The sequence below is a fragment of the Pseudopodoces humilis genome, chromosome 7 (assembly GCF_049639895.1).
Source record: "Pseudopodoces humilis isolate 2021_Gansu_Grassland_sample_001 chromosome 7, ASM4963989v1, whole genome shotgun sequence".
Lineage (NCBI taxonomy): Eukaryota > Metazoa > Chordata > Aves > Passeriformes > Paridae > Pseudopodoces > Pseudopodoces humilis.
In genome coordinates this window covers 52070424-52086775 of record NC_142206.1, presented here as the reverse complement: position 1 = coordinate 52086775, position 16352 = coordinate 52070424, and the positions used below count along the sequence as shown (strand labels likewise).

The following is a 16352-nucleotide window of genomic DNA, read 5'->3' as shown; positions in this document are numbered from 1 at the left end:
GAAATTAGTATCCATAACACAATTACACATTTAAAAAGGGCTAAATGCTAAAAACTATTTAAAAAGCCAGGCAGTAGGGTATTGTTCAGTAGCACTGGCAAAATACAGACAGTTTTCTGCATGGTCTTTCTAGGCTTGAGATTTCCTGACTGCCTTAGCACAAATTACTTGCCTTTTCTGTGTTCTGTGTTCTTTAGTTACTCCAATCTGTTTTTCCTTTCCTTCATAAAATGCTTAGCTTTCAGAAGATGTTCAATACTTTTTTTAATATGCTCAATATGAGATAGTTCTTAGAAGATCTGCAGGAGGAGACAGTTTTTCTGCAAATCTGGCCTCTCTGCTATGTGTGCCAAAAGTTGCACACAGCTTAACTATCAAATAGGTGTTTTGTAAAAATGGAATACTGTTGTACTACAATAATTAACCTAACATTAACCTAATTAGGAAAGAAAATTATGGCAGTAAAGAATCACAAAGGTAACAACGTAAAATTAGGCATCCAACAGTATACTCTGACTGAGGGCAGAGAGATGAACCACAATGTAGGATGCATAGTAGAAAAATTCAGAGAAAAGTCAGTAGGAAAAGCTAGAGAAAAGAAATTCTAGCTTGTTTTTGGTCTCTTCAGTTAAAATACCTGAATTCAGAGTTAAAATAGGGGTTTGGAGCCTGAAGTTATTTTGTTACTTTTATGCTTCTCAGGTATGCATTTTGGTATGCAGCAAGTAGCAATTGTGCATTTCCTCATAAAAATACTTGCTAAATCTTGCAGCCTTTAGCCATTCTCCATCATGAATTTCTATTAAATATCTGATTTAAACCTAGTGAAGTCAGTGAGAGTCTTTCAATTGCTTCAAGCACAAATTGTGAAATAACAGCTAGATCCATGGAGGGACATGGGGGATATGGTGCCCCAAAATAGGATGTGCACAGTTATCCCCTGCTGCTATGTGCCAGCTGGTTGCCTTGGAGCTGGTAATAACCATGCTGTTTCTCTTGAGAGCAGAGTACTCTAAGGGTGGAATTCCCACTTTGAATTCAGATTTGAACCCAGATGAGCAGTTCCAGTGGAAGCACATGCTTGGTGCCAGCTTCTTCTCCTGGTGTGAGAATGTTTTCGAGCCAAGAAATTTAACACAGAATCAGTAAGGTGGGAAAGGAGCACTGGAGGTCATCTAGTCCTACCTCTCTGCTCAAGAAGGGTGCCCTGCAGCGCATTATTCGGGGTTGTGTCCAGACAGCTTTTGAATATCCCCAGAGAAGGAAATTCCACACCCTCTCTGGTTAATCTGTCCAACAGAGTAAAGAAGTTCTACCTTATGTTTGGGTGGAACTCCTTGTGCTCTAGTTTCTGCTCATTGCCTCTTGTCCTATTTCTTGCCACCACTAAGCAGAGCCTGCCTCCATCCTCTTGTATAATACAGGGTGGTGTCACGGGAGGAGAAGTGTGGCAGAAACAGGTGTGAATTACCTGGGTCTTTGGTGTCCCACCTTTGCAGCCCAGGCCCTCTGTGATGGCAGAAGAGGTTGGCACTGTGGAGCAGGAGCAGTGGCTCCACTGGCTATAGTAGTGCTGGCTCTAACACAGCATGTCCCTGTTGTGAGCAGCACCATGGTTGTGCTGTCCCTGGCCCCAGCTGTGATCAGTCCTTCAGCAGCTATCACTTTCCCCCAGAAGCTTTCTGCTTTTCTTTGAGGGTTGTACTACTGTGTTCATTAGCCTCTGCAAACCCCTCTCTAGACTGTCTTCTTATTCTCCTGCATGTTATTTTCTTCTGACAAGAAGTAGTTATAACAAGCAAAGTCCAACTCCTGCTTCTGCGTTTGACTCTGGAGGAGATCCCTCAGGCTGCACCGCCCAGTTCCTTCTCCAACCTTGTCATGCTGATTCGTGTTTTAGCCTGTAGCTTCTATTGTTATATTTATTGCTAAACAAAAGGAGTATTTTCTTGCTCCCTCATTTAGACTTGAGAAGAAGATAGTTATGTCCACCAGCTACCATGAGCTTCGTGGCTGCTGGCTGCTCAGAGAGCTTGCTTGCTGAGCACCACCTCATCTCCAGCAAGGCAGCATGCAAAAAGCCTGATGGCCTGGCAAATTCAGTAATTTTATCCAAGCCCATATGGATCTTATATTATTCATGGCTTCTGATGGGGTGCATATTCCTCACTGATTTAGTGGTTGACTTGTGATGTTTTTCGATGAGTCAAATCTCTGTAATAGTGACACTACATCCATGTATGTGGTAAATTGAAAGAAAACAGATGTCTATAAAAATCACTGAGTCTGATTTGGAACGATGAACAGTATTGTGATTAATCATAGCTGTACAGCTCATGTGTAGTATTTTTACAGGATGGGATGGAAATTGCTTGTTTCACACCTATATGATTTCTATCTTAATATTTGGACTCAGTCAAATAAAGTTAAGTATTGGACTGTTTATTTGGGGAGAAATGGCACAATTACTAGTGAGTTTTCAAACTTCTAGTACAGTCATGCAACCTTGAATTCACTTCAACATTGATTTTTTTTTCTGGCATTATATGCACTGTGCTTATATGTAAAAGGAAACAAACAGTAACTAATAAGTGTCATCTACAAATGTGGCAAGAGAGCGTAGCGGTTGCTCCCCAATAGATTTCTCCCAGTAAAACATAAATATTCTTAGCTTTGTTCTTACAAGTTGCCTGAGACCAAAGCTAAAACATTTGCTGAACTCTAGATTAAGGACAGAATCCTAATGCAGATTTAATCAGACACTCTGAAGCACAGAGTTACAAAATTCCTGAAATCAGAAGGCAAAGAATTTCGCAAAAATAAGCATCAGCCAAGTCCTATTCCTGTAAGACTGGAGGTTGAATAATGGAAGAGCAGTGGCAGAAAGTAATAGCTGAACACAGAAAAATGAAAGGTCTGACCCTATGAACCAGCTTTAAGGTCATGAACAGGATCTTACAAAATCAACACAAATTCATTACTGGAAGAAGCTAGAATAAAATCTTAAACACAGGGCAAGTGTGATGAGTCAGATCTGGTCAAGTGGTGTATACGTGCAAAATTCTGAATAAAAATAATCAAATTAACATGCAGTGAAGAGAGAATTTCCATAATGAAGCCTGTAGTTTCCTGAAGAGACTTCTCTAGATTGCTAAGCATGGTTTGGACAAGTCACAAGACAAAAGAACTCCTGTTTTTTTGCAAGGCTCTGTGTGCTCTATAACGGGATTTTGGGAGATGGAGAGACAGTTTACAGTACAAAAATATTCTTTTGTTGGATTACTTTCTTTGGTTTCAGGATTGAGGAACTCTCATATTCTGTGGAACCCTCTTAAAACCTTGTCCTCTGTCTTAAATAAAGACTATAGAATGTTCTAAATGCAGTAATGAGGACCTCGGTTTTGTTTTACAGAAGAACATAAGATGTATGTTGGTAAATGGACACTGAGTATAGGTGTTAGATATCTTTCATTTTTTTGTACTACTTTTTGAAAGGTGATATTTCTTAGAATAATGTGAGAAGGCTTGGAACACTGATTTATTCCTGTTGGAAAATCATTCTGCAAATGACTCCAAATTGCAGTAATTTAGAAATCTTGAGGTTCTTTCTATATTTGGATTTGTACATTCTGCAAGCTTTTAGTACAAATATATGAATCTTTGGTAATTACTTTAATTCTTGAATAGAACTTTAACTGAAGTAAATACATGAATGTACCTTACAGGGCTCAGGCTTTGTGAGACATTTCTGCTAAATCGGCTTATGAATTTCCTTTTGATGAGCTTAATTGTTGACAGATTTTTCAAAAGCCAACAACAGCTTGCTTTGCTAGCTAGTATTCACATGAACTGGATAGTCTTGTGAAGTCCTTTATGCAATTTGCATAATATTTTTTTTTTACTGTAAGATGAAGTGAAATCCTTTGTAGCGAACCTAACAATGTTAGACATTGTAAAGATATCAATCCAAATAAAATTTAAAAACCAGAAAAATCACCCTCCCAGTCTGTTCTTCAACATCTCAAAATATGCACAGCTATAAAAAATAGTGTTTTTTTTTTAAAAAATATTTTTCTCTCAGACGACTATTTGGAAAAAGGTCCTAGATATAAGGTGATATGAGATATCCTAATGAAGATATAATGATATTTTGCTAGTTTCTTTAGCAGTCCTGTCAATGTAATTTTTATTTGAGGTCCCTTGAGTCAGAATGCGTTACATATGCTAATCTATTCATTAAATTGGCGAAATAAATGAGCTATTTTGTCCATCCATGTGAAAGAGATAGATAAATTCTGCATCTTATCTACCCAGAAATTTTTGTTGTTGGTGGCTATAGTCTGGAATTTCTGTCTTTGGATTCTACTGTCTGGAAGCATGGGTGGGAAGGTAATGAAATGTGAGCTAAGCAGATAGAATCTCTATCCATAATGAAGCTTGTGGATATCTGAGTGAAGTGAAGCATGTAGAAGCATCAAAAATAACAGACCCTGTTTTTCTCCAAACATTTCTGAAGAATTCTGTTCCATTAATAATGCCTTAAAAGTAATAAAGACTGGGATCTGTGGATTCTAGCCAAATGAGGCCACATCCTACAGGACTTGCTTTGTCTTACTGGACTAAATGTCCCATGTACTCGTGGTAAGATGGGGATGAAGGATTGAGTAAGGGTGGCGGGATGGGAAATGGTATGTCACCTCCAAGACTGCGTTTGCAAACTGCTGGAACCACAAATGAGCTCAGTGTTTAGCAAGATGGTGGATGCCAGCATGAAGCTTGGAAGTGCCAATTTTAATTAAAAACTGCATTTTCAGATCAGGTTCCTAGTTAACAATGGGTGGGAAATTCTTCCCACCATGTAGGCTTTCTGAATGCTGTATTGACTGTCAAGATGGGTACAGCTTCTCCTTCCACAAAAGTCCGGCTACCATCATCTTCCCTGTCACCTCCCCCTGCCAGAAGAAAAAGACTGCATTGTTTGTGGAATGTCTCCTGGTTCATGTCCTGCATTTAGGCCAGAATAGACAGATTTTATTTTGTCCTTCCCATCCCCCTTTCTTCACTGTTAACAATGGAGTGAACACATGAGATTAACATGGCTCTTGACATGGCTTAGTTGTTTGTCATTTGGAAACTACCAATTTTTTGGTTGTATAATTGTAAGAGGGAAAAAAAAAAAGTATAAAAGATTCAGTCGTTTTCTGTTTATTCCAAAGACAGGGAGAACAGATTACTAGGGGAGGGAGAACAGAATACTAGGGGAGAGATGAGGGAAGCCAACAACAAAAAACAAATTAGTTTAAGAACCAGCATGTTCCCCCTACTTTAAGGAACACAGTAAACATTTCAAAAGTGCCTGCCAGCTCATTATCTAACCCAGTCTTCACTGACTTCATGAAAAACAGCAGCAGTTAAGTAATGTTTGCCAAAAGCAAATTTGGGTACATGCATTGCTAAAAAGATGTGGCATCCGCTCTGTACAGGTTCCTTAATCTGCCACACAGGGGCAAATCAACATTTCATCATTATCGTTTCTCTCTGTTGTTTAGTCCTTTCATGATTGCTCTTCTAGTCTGTTTTGATCATTGTTTATCCAAAACTGTGGTATGACGTATGATTTGAATTGTTAGCCAAAAACAAACCTCTGCAAGCATTTAAATATGCAGAGATAGCTTTGGTTAATATAATCTCAAATTTAATATCTGTTTGCAAGTATCTTTCTTACAAATCTTACTGTTTAAAAAAATCTTAAATGGATATGGAATATTTATTAATTCCTTTTTTAAATTTAAGATTTAATTTGTCATTAATTTAATATATTTTTAAAAGCTAGCTTTGTTTTCTAGTTCAGGAATAACACGGGTATCTTTCTTATTCACTCAGTTTGGTGTGGCATATGCAGTTTACAGTTACATTGTTAAAAATACTGTGACAAAGCATTTGAATATGCTTTATATTCAAGTATTGACATTTATTGTGATAACAAATGATACAGCATATTTCATTGGTCGTTCCTTATAAATAAACTACCCATTCCTTAGTAAATACATTTCTGTTTGTACAAAATGTATAAGTTTACAAATATTTTGAATCATATTGAACTTTGTTTCCTTCGGGAGCAACTCTTTCTCAAGAGAAAGGCAAGCATTTATTGAACAATTGTTTTACTAAGTAACTTAAAGGAAGGTTCCCTTCAGAAACCATACAGAATTTTCCCCAGAGTCCTCACATTTTCTGGTGTGCATGTTTGGGTCCTGTGAGCACTGATTTTGTTTATCTTAGGTCTCTGCCTTCAAAATTATCCAGTCCTTTCAGTAAGCTTTATTTTGCTTTGGAATCTGTGTACTCTTCTGCCGTATCTTTAAAATTCAGAGTTGCTGTGCAGCTCTGATCATTAGTTTTTCTATTCCACTTATAGTACATCATGCTCTTTTTTTATGAGCAAAGAAAAGTGCTTGTATACTTGTTTCTTACATACAAAATTTCTGGGTTTTTTAAAATTTTTATTTTTAAAAAACCAGAAACCCTCTGATTCAGAATTTCTTAATGGAATGGGGAATTCTGTTGGTAGAAAATAATGCCACTTGCTTATGTTTTTGAAATATTTATCTCATTTTCCCATGGGGAGAAAGAAAACAGCTGGTGAAATTAGGATTTCAAAATGGGGAAAAAAATAAATAAACACCTATTTAACATTTTATCAAAAGCTGGAAAATGCTGGTAGAATTTATCTTTGCTAATTTTCCCCTTCCTCAAAAATCCCTCTTGTTGAATTTGTAAATCCTCATGAAGACCAGTTGACAGAATGCAGACTGGATTTTCTTTTTCTTTTTTTTTTTTTTATTCATGGGTGGGATGTGTTTGATTTTTTTAGGTGGTTATGTCCAAACCAGAGTGTATCAATATGTTCTAATATTTATTTCAGGCTTTTCTTTGTGAAGCAGAATTGCTTCACTCCCATGGTGCAGTTACTTCAGTCAATGCAGTGCAATCTGGGAAGGACATTGACATGGAAAATCAAGGTGTTACATTTCAAAAGCAGTTTTTAAACAACAGGATGAAGAGCATTATCATTGTCAGTCAAAATAACTGCACCTTAGCTATTAGTGTTGATGGGGGAAATGTCAGTGGGAGAGTATAAGAGGAGCAGTACATGCTTGGACCAAAGGTCTCAGCACATTTTTCTTGATTGCAGGCAGCAGAAGGTGCTTGGGGAGAAACATAAGAAGCAGGACAAGTACAGAGTGATTCTTCCAGCTTCTGACACTCGGCCGTTTTGGGACTCCCTGTGCTGAAGTTGCATCTCAAGCATTGTTTTTATGAACCACTGAGTGAGGAAGCAACAATAGGAACAATGGATCACTGTTCAGCATCAGTGGCAACTGCACTTAGAAATAAGTAACAGTGCCACTTCAAAACGCTTGACATGGACAACAGAGACAGAAGAGCCAGGAAATTATGGTAGTGCTAAAGCCACACCCACGGCCAGAGGCAACATCTCACAGCTCCTCCAAGTTGTGAACGCCTTGGGAGCTGAGAGTCCCTACCATGCAGAGAGGTAGGAGCCAAGCTCATCATTATATAATGCAGCAACTTCTACTCATGTGCTTCCTTAATGGGATATGGTGTCTTGTTCTTCAGTGTAGGGTTTCCTGCCTGTGTGTTCCTGCTGAGATTTTTGGTGAGAGCTGGCTGCCTTTGCCTCATACCAATACATGATGCCACCAGTCACCTGATCTCTTGCAGTTGACTTCCGCATTCTCTTGGAGTTACTGTCTCATTCTCTAGCTCCTGATCAAGGATCTGCCTCATGTAGGATGAAAGCAATCCCATGTCTCTTCCTCTGGCAGGTCTCTTTGCAGCCTCCCCAGTAAGCAGCTCTGCATAAGACTTCCAGCACAATGCTTGCTTACCCTAATATGTGATCAGCTGTGTGTTTCTTTCCACAGAAAATCATTTGAAAAATGACAGTGTCTGAAGAATAATGGGAATTCAAAGTCTGGCTCCATATTTCCTTGTGAATCAGTCTGCTTCTCTGCATCTGCAGAATGGGACAGGTGGGTTGCTGCAAAGAGCTTGGGAAGCCCCTCCTCCATGAGCCCCACTGTTAGCCAGTCTCTTGACTCTGCGTGAGGCAGTGACTCCTGCTGAGTCCCTGCAAGTATTTGGCATGCAGCACTTCTCCCTGCAGAGTGGCAACATGCTGGGACACAAAATAGAGGGTCCTGTCCTGGTGTGAGCCCTGCACAGAACAGGAGGGCAGTTGTGATGGATAGGAACCAAGCTGTATTGGTGTTGTGGGTAGTTCCTGCTGTGTTTTGGAGACAGCATGTGTACGTTTGAAGTTTGCTTGGGGATGCAGGGTAATGTGCCAACACAGGTTTTTGAATAGTTTCTTGGGGCAAAAATAGCCCCATTCATAGCAGCAGATGGCTCCGAGTGTAACCCTGCTGCCCGACCATCATCATCTGCAGGCACAGCTCTTCCTTGTTTTAATTTTTGCTCTCACAAGAATGTTACTGAACCCCATGAAAATTTTGCTTTTGTAAGGACTGTGTTAAATCATCAAAAAATATCAGGAGCTGAGACTAGACAAGAATGAAAATCGTAACAGTGTCCATAGAAATAACAAGTGAAACAAGTTTTTCCCTGTCACCTGTCTCCCTTTTCTCGAAATTGAGATGTTGTGAATGGCAGGCCTTGTTTCCTCTTGCAGTATGATTATTTTTACTACATCCTTTATCTTTGTCGTTTGGAAAGAGCAAATAAAAACGAAACTTTGCCTCACATTTTTGCTTGAACATAAACTGGGACAGAATTATTTTAACAGAATAACTTTAAATAACTGCTTACTTTTACATTGATCATGGCCAGTTGTCAGGGCTATAGCTATATGGCTAAACTCCCATAGTTTTAACTGAGAATTTAGGGGTCAGTGTTTTTGAAAGTGTGAGAAGGATGGCATTGCTGCAAAGCAGGTATGCTGCCCACTTTGCCTGAGAGAACTGCAAGACTGAAAATACAGCTGATGTAGGTCAGTCCCAAGGAAGGGGCAGGGCACAATCTGTGAATAACACTGATGTTTATGGTTATGTGAAGAGAGTTTTTCTCCATGTTTTTTTTTTTTAATGGATAAACTTTTACTATCTGCTAAATTTAGACTCTTACACTCATTTCTGCAAAGCCAGAGCAGAACCACACCCTTCAAAAGTGAGGAGCTGTTGCATTAAATCATTGTGTGTCTCAGAGGGCTCAGTCAAATGAGGACAAGATTGCAGGCAGGTGCAATTTCCTTTTAGAAAATTGATAGATGGTACTTCTGCATTCTGTAATGTGTTGGTTTTAGTCTTCACAAAATACAGCTTACATTCTGTTATAGCTAGTAACAAATCACACATCTGGAACAAGGAGGAATATAGCTGAGCAATATATTATATTTATCTGCAATCTGGTTCAGATCCCCCTTTCAATTTTAACTGTGCAACAAATGTACTCCCAGTCTTCATTTTATCACTTGTTACAACGTTTAACAAAGGTCATTGTGACCCAGAAGAAGCTTAAGAGGAAAGTGTTATGGTGGATCTTGGAAATGGAGTTTAACTATGATGACGGTGGGCATGAAGCCAAGCCCAGCTCTCCTGTGTGTATTTAATTTGCGCTCTTTATTTTTCCTTATGTTGGGCTGGATTCAATCATGCAGCCACAGATATGGATGAGGCAGAAACGTTCAGTAATTAGTACATTTTTCTTCTCTGATGCCTTCTTTCAAAAGAATACTTTAAATTGTTTACTTTTTCTGAGGTTGGATTGTTGAATTAATAACAAAAATGGAGCCACTGTTGAAGTCTTCCAATGAATGCCTAAAATATTTTATTCTGTGCTTAGTAACCCCCATCTTGTCAAATCTAGTGACAAATTTTCTTTTAATGGGGATTTACTTGCCCAGGTCACTAAATTCAACACCATAATGTCCTTGTTTTTTTAATTTGTGATTTTATCAGTTTAGATTTTGCTTACTTAAAGTCTGTCTGATTAGGCTGGTGCAAAGGAAATTATTTTTTTGTGGTTCAGAAATGCCAAAGCTGTCCTGATTTCCCAAATATTCAGATATAAGTAATTGCTCATATTATTAAAATTTATTAAAAATTATCTCAGAGAGATTTGTGCTATGCTTTGAAATATTTTTGCAACAGTAAAGAACAGTAGAGAATGTAGTCTCATAAGGTAGGCATTTGTGTATCTGGTCACATTTATAGCTGCTAGTGCTTCTGACTACAAAACAGTCAGAAGATTATTTTCTAAGAAATTATTAGAGCTTTTGTCTATCACATAGTTTAGAAAAGCTTTCCCAAGTTATTTTAAAGGGCAGCATCATGTCTTACACGGTTTTGTCACATGCACAGTTTTTACTAGCTCTGCAAGACAAGCTCTGTGTTTATCAAGTTGTTCGTGCTCAGATGTTACTAATTTATGGATTACTGTACTGTTGGATTGATTATGATTTCTACTTCCTTTGAGGAAGAAATAACCTGCAGTGCCTCAAAAGTGAACATTCAGGAACATGGCATGCATAAATTATATTGTGTCCACTGAAAAATGTTCATGTCTTTGAAACATAATCAATTTTCTGCCTTTTCTCCAACTGCACTCAGAGCACTTTTTCTATTCTTCTGTTAGTGTTCCTGTAGTGAAGTAATGGGAGAGGCAGTGGCACTCGGATGTATTTAATATATTCGGTTTTTTATCCTGTGCCCATTTGGTGTAAATATCCTGCATTTCTGTGTTCTTTAATATTTGCAAATATATATATATATATATGGATTACTGATTTTTTCCATGAGTTCTCTAGTGCTATAAATAATACCTGAGGTTTTACATCTGTGCAAAGTCAAAAGGCAAGATCTAAAAAGTCAAACATAAAAGCTCAGATGAGCTAATAAGCTGGTTTTAATTTTTCTTTTTTTTTTTTTTTTTGTGAAGGTAGGAGTTACCTTTGCAAAGAAAAGTCTTTCAGTGATTAAGTACTTAATTTTTGTTCTAAATGTAAATATTCTTGTTTTGCTTCTAACTGCATCATATACATCTTCTGGCATAGGAAATACACATACTGCTGTTGCTGACATAGTCTCGTAGTGTATTGTAAAAAAATTGTAGGTTTTCATGTCTTTCTGTGATGGTATTCTTCCTATTCATGCACTTAGTTCTGATCTGATGTATATTCAGTCAATGGAAGGCCAAAATCCCTTTAGAAAGACATTAGTCACATTAAAATTTGTTACCAAGCTGTTCACAACAGCTACAGGACATGTGTATCAAATCAAAGTATATTAGTAATATGTTTTCAGTATGCTTTCATTTCCTACCTCCCTCCTACCATTGTGTATTGGGCTACAAAAACAGCTGTTGTCTCTAATCAAAGTAAGAAAATGTAGTATTCATAGTTTCAGGATGCCATGAGCAATGAACAGTACATTTCCTGTGGTTGTGTGATTAGTTTGTACTAAAGTGTATTACAAATGTAGCTTTAACATTGTCTTCAGTTAAGAAAAAATAGGAAAATGTATCAGACCTTTTATCTGCCAGAATCACACTGAGTAAAAGTTTAACTATTCTGTCAAGGCTATCTTCTCAACAACACAACATGCAAACTGAAGTGAATTAGAGAACAAAGTACAAATGTGCTTGCAAGCAGTGTTTCCATGAGAAAATTCACATTTCACTGTGTACTAATGGGATGCCACTGTGCCACTTGGTTGATGTATACATGCTGGTAGGTAAGGGAGGACGAAGCATGTTGTAGCATACTTCCCTCATGGACTCATGGCCCTTTCCTCACATGTTGCAAAATCCAAATCCAGCTAATTTCTGCCTGTTTTAAGTATAATTACCTCTGTTTCAAGCAATGCATACAATTAAAAATGTTAGAATTTCATTTGACTGTGAGTGAACTGCCCAGTGTGTTGGCCATTCTGACCATGGTAATCAAGGTGGCCATCTCACAGAAGTCACCTCTGGTCAGCCAGCAAAGTTGCTGTGTAGTGAAGAGACTATAGAGACAAACCTAGGCTCTGTTAAGGTCAATGATGGTTTTACTATTGACTCTGATGGCTTCAGAATTTGTAAAAATTATTTCAGTATGTCCAAAGATCTGTTTTCTCAGAGCATTATGTGCAAATGGGTCTCTTCTGCAGTAGCACTGTGACCTGGGACCTGGGATGAGGGATTTTGCAAAGGGCCAAGAGCAGCTCATTAAAAACTTCCTTTCTGGACCATAGAAACCAACAGGCATTTCTGAAAATGCCAGTAAGAAGATGAATCATCTTATCTGGTTTATCTTATTCTGATTAAGTATTTAAGAATTTATCGCTAAATATGCCAATTCTTTTAACTGACACATCACCACACTGGTTTAGTAGTACAGTCACATTTTATTATCTTGCATGATTCTGTGGAAAAAAACCCTTTAAAAATTTTATTTAAAATATCATTAAATCATTTAAAATGTTTTTTTTCTATTATTATTTTAAATGCCAGAAAAATCATGGAAGAATTTTAATCTTATTAAGGAAGTATATATTAAAAAATATTAATACTTTTCTTCTGCTTGTTAAAGCAGTATTAAAACAGGGTGTAAATGTGTTTGTAGTTGACTCCCAGAGGACTTGGTGACAGAAGAAATGTCAAGCTGTCTTGTCCTTTTTAGGAAGGTGACCTCTATCAGATGTAAGCTCAGAAATGGCAATTGCCATTCACGTAAATGACTAGCAGGTTTATCCTGGCTTTCTCTGGGGCCATCTTGACTTTTGGCAAGAGGCAAAGAGCAGGACTATAAGAAAATAGTAGTTCTCAAGGGAACAGTAAAAATATGTGTTCGTATTGTTTAATTCTTTCATAACATGCTAAATGAATTTATTTGTTGAATCTTTTAAAGTATTATGCCATTGGGGAATGTGTTTTTCATATAGCAGTCTTACAAATATATTAAAGTTTTAGGGAGAACAGTAACAGAGTAAACATCACTGCTTATCCACGTTGGGTGGCTGGGAGACATGAGGCTCGATTTTTTGCTGCTTTACATATTGCATAGTAAATTGGCATCAGTGCAAAGTGATCTTATCTGTACATTTTGCAATCTTTTTGCTCAGATGTAGACAGCTGTAAAACATTCAGGATTGTGGAGTAGCAGATTCATGTGGTGCATAAAGTCTTGCAAAGTACCCTGTTATAACACTTATCATTTAGTAGATGCTTTTGACTAGGTAGATACTTTTGACAGTTTTCATGTTTGGTTCAAAACACATGGTTCAACTCTGTTTCTTCCAAGCCACCATTGGATATACTTGTGATTAGGCCATTAATTTTGAGAGATAAATGAAATTTAATGTTCCATTTTTTAGTTGGATTATTTTAATAGGGGGACCTTATTATTTAAATTGAAGGGAAACATATTCTCTGTTCAATATACCATGGCTAAAAAAGAATATCTCAATTTTGTTCCCCATTGTTCTATTGATCATTCATAAGGCAATATCTTCAAAATGCCAATACTGCAAGAAAAACTGCAACTGTTTGGAGAGGTACAACATCAGAATCATATATACTATAAATGATTCTCTTCTGTTTATGTGGAGCACTTTTTGATCTCTAAATCTGTACATGTTAAAGAGGAAAAAAAAAGCCAAGCCAGATTTTTCCAGATGATTTGTTATTTTTACCCATTACCAGGAGCATCTTCTGTTTTATACCATACATCTTGACAGGTATTTTGAAGAGAGAACAACAACAGAACAACTGAAAGCCTTTGCAGCTGTCCAGTTTTTTCAGATACCCTCTGTCTGTCCATTTATCATCTCTTAGATATTTCTGACTTGCAATACATATCTAGATATAGAGAAAGCCAGGATATCAAGCATTTTTATGAATACTGCAAATATCAGAGTTAACCTGTGGGTCAGAAATACTTCATTTATTTGGAAACAGGAAGAGGCTTATGCTTGGACACAGATTGGCAGGTTTCCCTTAGAATCAATGGATCTCTACCAATATATGCCATGCTTCTCATCTGCAAAATCTGTCTTACTGAATCTACTGATGATCCTTTCCAGCAGATGCCATCTTTTTTTATTTCTGTTTGGTATTGTCATGAATTGAATGTAGCAATGGTGAGAGTCATAGAAAAGATGTTGCATACTTTAAATTCAGGAAAAATAATCTTATAAACTAACAGACTGAAATTAGAAGGACCTATTCCTTATACAGCAGTGAATTTAACTTCTGACTTTTTTTCCCAGACAATTAACATACTTATTTTCCTCTACTAGAGCTGATAACAAACTAGAATTATCCTGCATCTAGAAATTCCTGAGTGTATTTGCCACCAGCACAAGTCCACCAGGGCCAAACTTGGGCTTTTTAATTTTTAACCCAAGCCTTTTTCTTTTACATCCTTACTTAATCACCATCTTTCCTACTGTTCAGGCTTTTGACCTGGAAAGTCATATCCAACAGAAGCTTTCTTCTAAACCATCACTTTCAGATCTTCATGCCTTTCTTTATTGAATTATCTAAGATCAGCTATTCTCCTTTATCTGCAATCATCCAGATGTCTCCTAACAAATGTGAGCTATTCTGCTTCGGTTTTGTGGTTTCTTGTATTTTCAGCTTCACCTTCAGATGTTATCTCCAAACTGGCCTTCCATTTTACAATTGATGCCAACCTTCATTTCTAGTTTTTTATTTCATGCAGTTACCTTTGTGCTTTTCTTTTTACTGCTCCTAATGCTTGAAAAGAATTTCCTGTAATCAGCCACTAAACAAATATGTAGTCTTTATGCTGTAAAACTTTTCTTTTTAGTTTTTCGGATGGCTAAAGGAAACCTTGGCAAAAATTAGGTATGTAGTAGTTGTTCTGTACAGGTTGGAGTACCCAGTGCTGAGTTGTTGCCTTTGGTATTTGCTTCTCAACTGTTCTATGCCAATAATGTAATTTCATTGTGACAAAGTACGTATGTTTTGCTTATGTTACCACAGAGCCCAGCACAAAGCAATCTTCATCCCTAAATAGCGTTACTAATCATGATGCAAGGTTAGAGAAGCCACAGCATTTTAGGAACTTTCAAAGTGCCAGTCCTCACTGATTCTGGGCATGTGTCCTGCAGGAGACATCAGCCTGGAGAAAACTCCAGTGAGCATCTGCTGCCTCAGCTTCTGTTGGAGGGACGGTAGATAAGTATGTCACAGAGCACTTGTATTATATTGGCTATCTTCAGCACTAGGGCTTTAGGTCAAATATAAAAAGAAGTTCAAAAGGACTGTGGAAGCACACTGACAAAATCCCTGATAATAGAGTTGTGGGTTCTCTGAGAGACAGGCATCTGAACATCGGGGAAAGAATGCTAGTGGATTATTTGCAACTTCAGGAGGCGAAATCCTGCAAAAATATAGGTACACATTCAAAATAAAAGTGGAATAAAATTAGGATTAGATAATTCTTAGCTTGGTTTGGGATCACTGGTGTTCAGCTGATGAAAAATATGTGCTCTAAAAATAACAAAGCTAACCAAGATTAGACTATGCTGCAGGGAACTCAGAAAAGTATCCCCATTTCAAAGATAAGAGATGACAAATTTCACTTCATGTTTTCTCATTCCTTGCTGTGGATCTGAATGCTAGGTCTTTACAATTGGAATGTTACCTGCAGATGAACTTTGTGTTTTTATAAATAATAGATGCTTGTATGCCAGGTTTAGTGGTTTTTTGCTACCCAGACAAATGCTCACCTGGGGATAAAATCTCTCTAATACTAAAACCAAACAAATTCAGGAGCCTGAAAACCAAAGGCAATACCAAAGAAATGAGGAGGCGAGATACTGAGAAGAGAAGCAATGGGCAAAGGATGCTGAGAGGAAGAAAGAAAAGATAGAAGTCAGAAGCCCTGATAAGTTGAGAAGTTGGTTTTCTGAAAAAAGGGGGCTAAACAGGAACTTGAATACAGATGGTAAGATGTTACAGAAGATGGGAATGCGTGATAATGGGAGAGAGAAATGGGAAGAGTATGGTGCTTATTTTTCTTTTCCAAAATGTCTATTTCTAGCCTTTCAATAGCCATGATAATGAACTTCTGTTTTGGGTAAGCTACTGCAAGTCATCCCCTTTCACTCATAATAAATCCTCATCTTTATAGGAAAATGTCACTGTTTCCACAAACAGACATAAAGTGTGTAATCAAGCTCTCAAGCAGTAGCATACTGGAGATCATAACAACATGTATACTTCTTCAGGAACATGAATCTGTTGGTATTTTCCCGTGGTCTAGAAAAAAGCAATGGCTAAAAGGAGAATTTGTTTTTTCA

The 16352-nt window shown here is 37.5% G+C and overlaps 1 long non-coding RNA gene across 1 annotated transcript in view; it reads left to right on the top strand.

Annotated features, from left to right (window-relative positions):
* The window catches only part of LOC148184031 (uncharacterized), an 83741-nt gene that overhangs the window by 19436 nt on the left and 47953 nt on the right, over positions 1-16352 (top strand). Inside the window, exons 2-3 of the long non-coding RNA XR_015772958.1 lie at positions 7196-7558; positions 7950-8057. This is a non-coding gene — a long non-coding RNA (uncharacterized LOC148184031). The remainder of the gene's footprint in view (positions 1-7195; positions 7559-7949; positions 8058-16352) is intronic.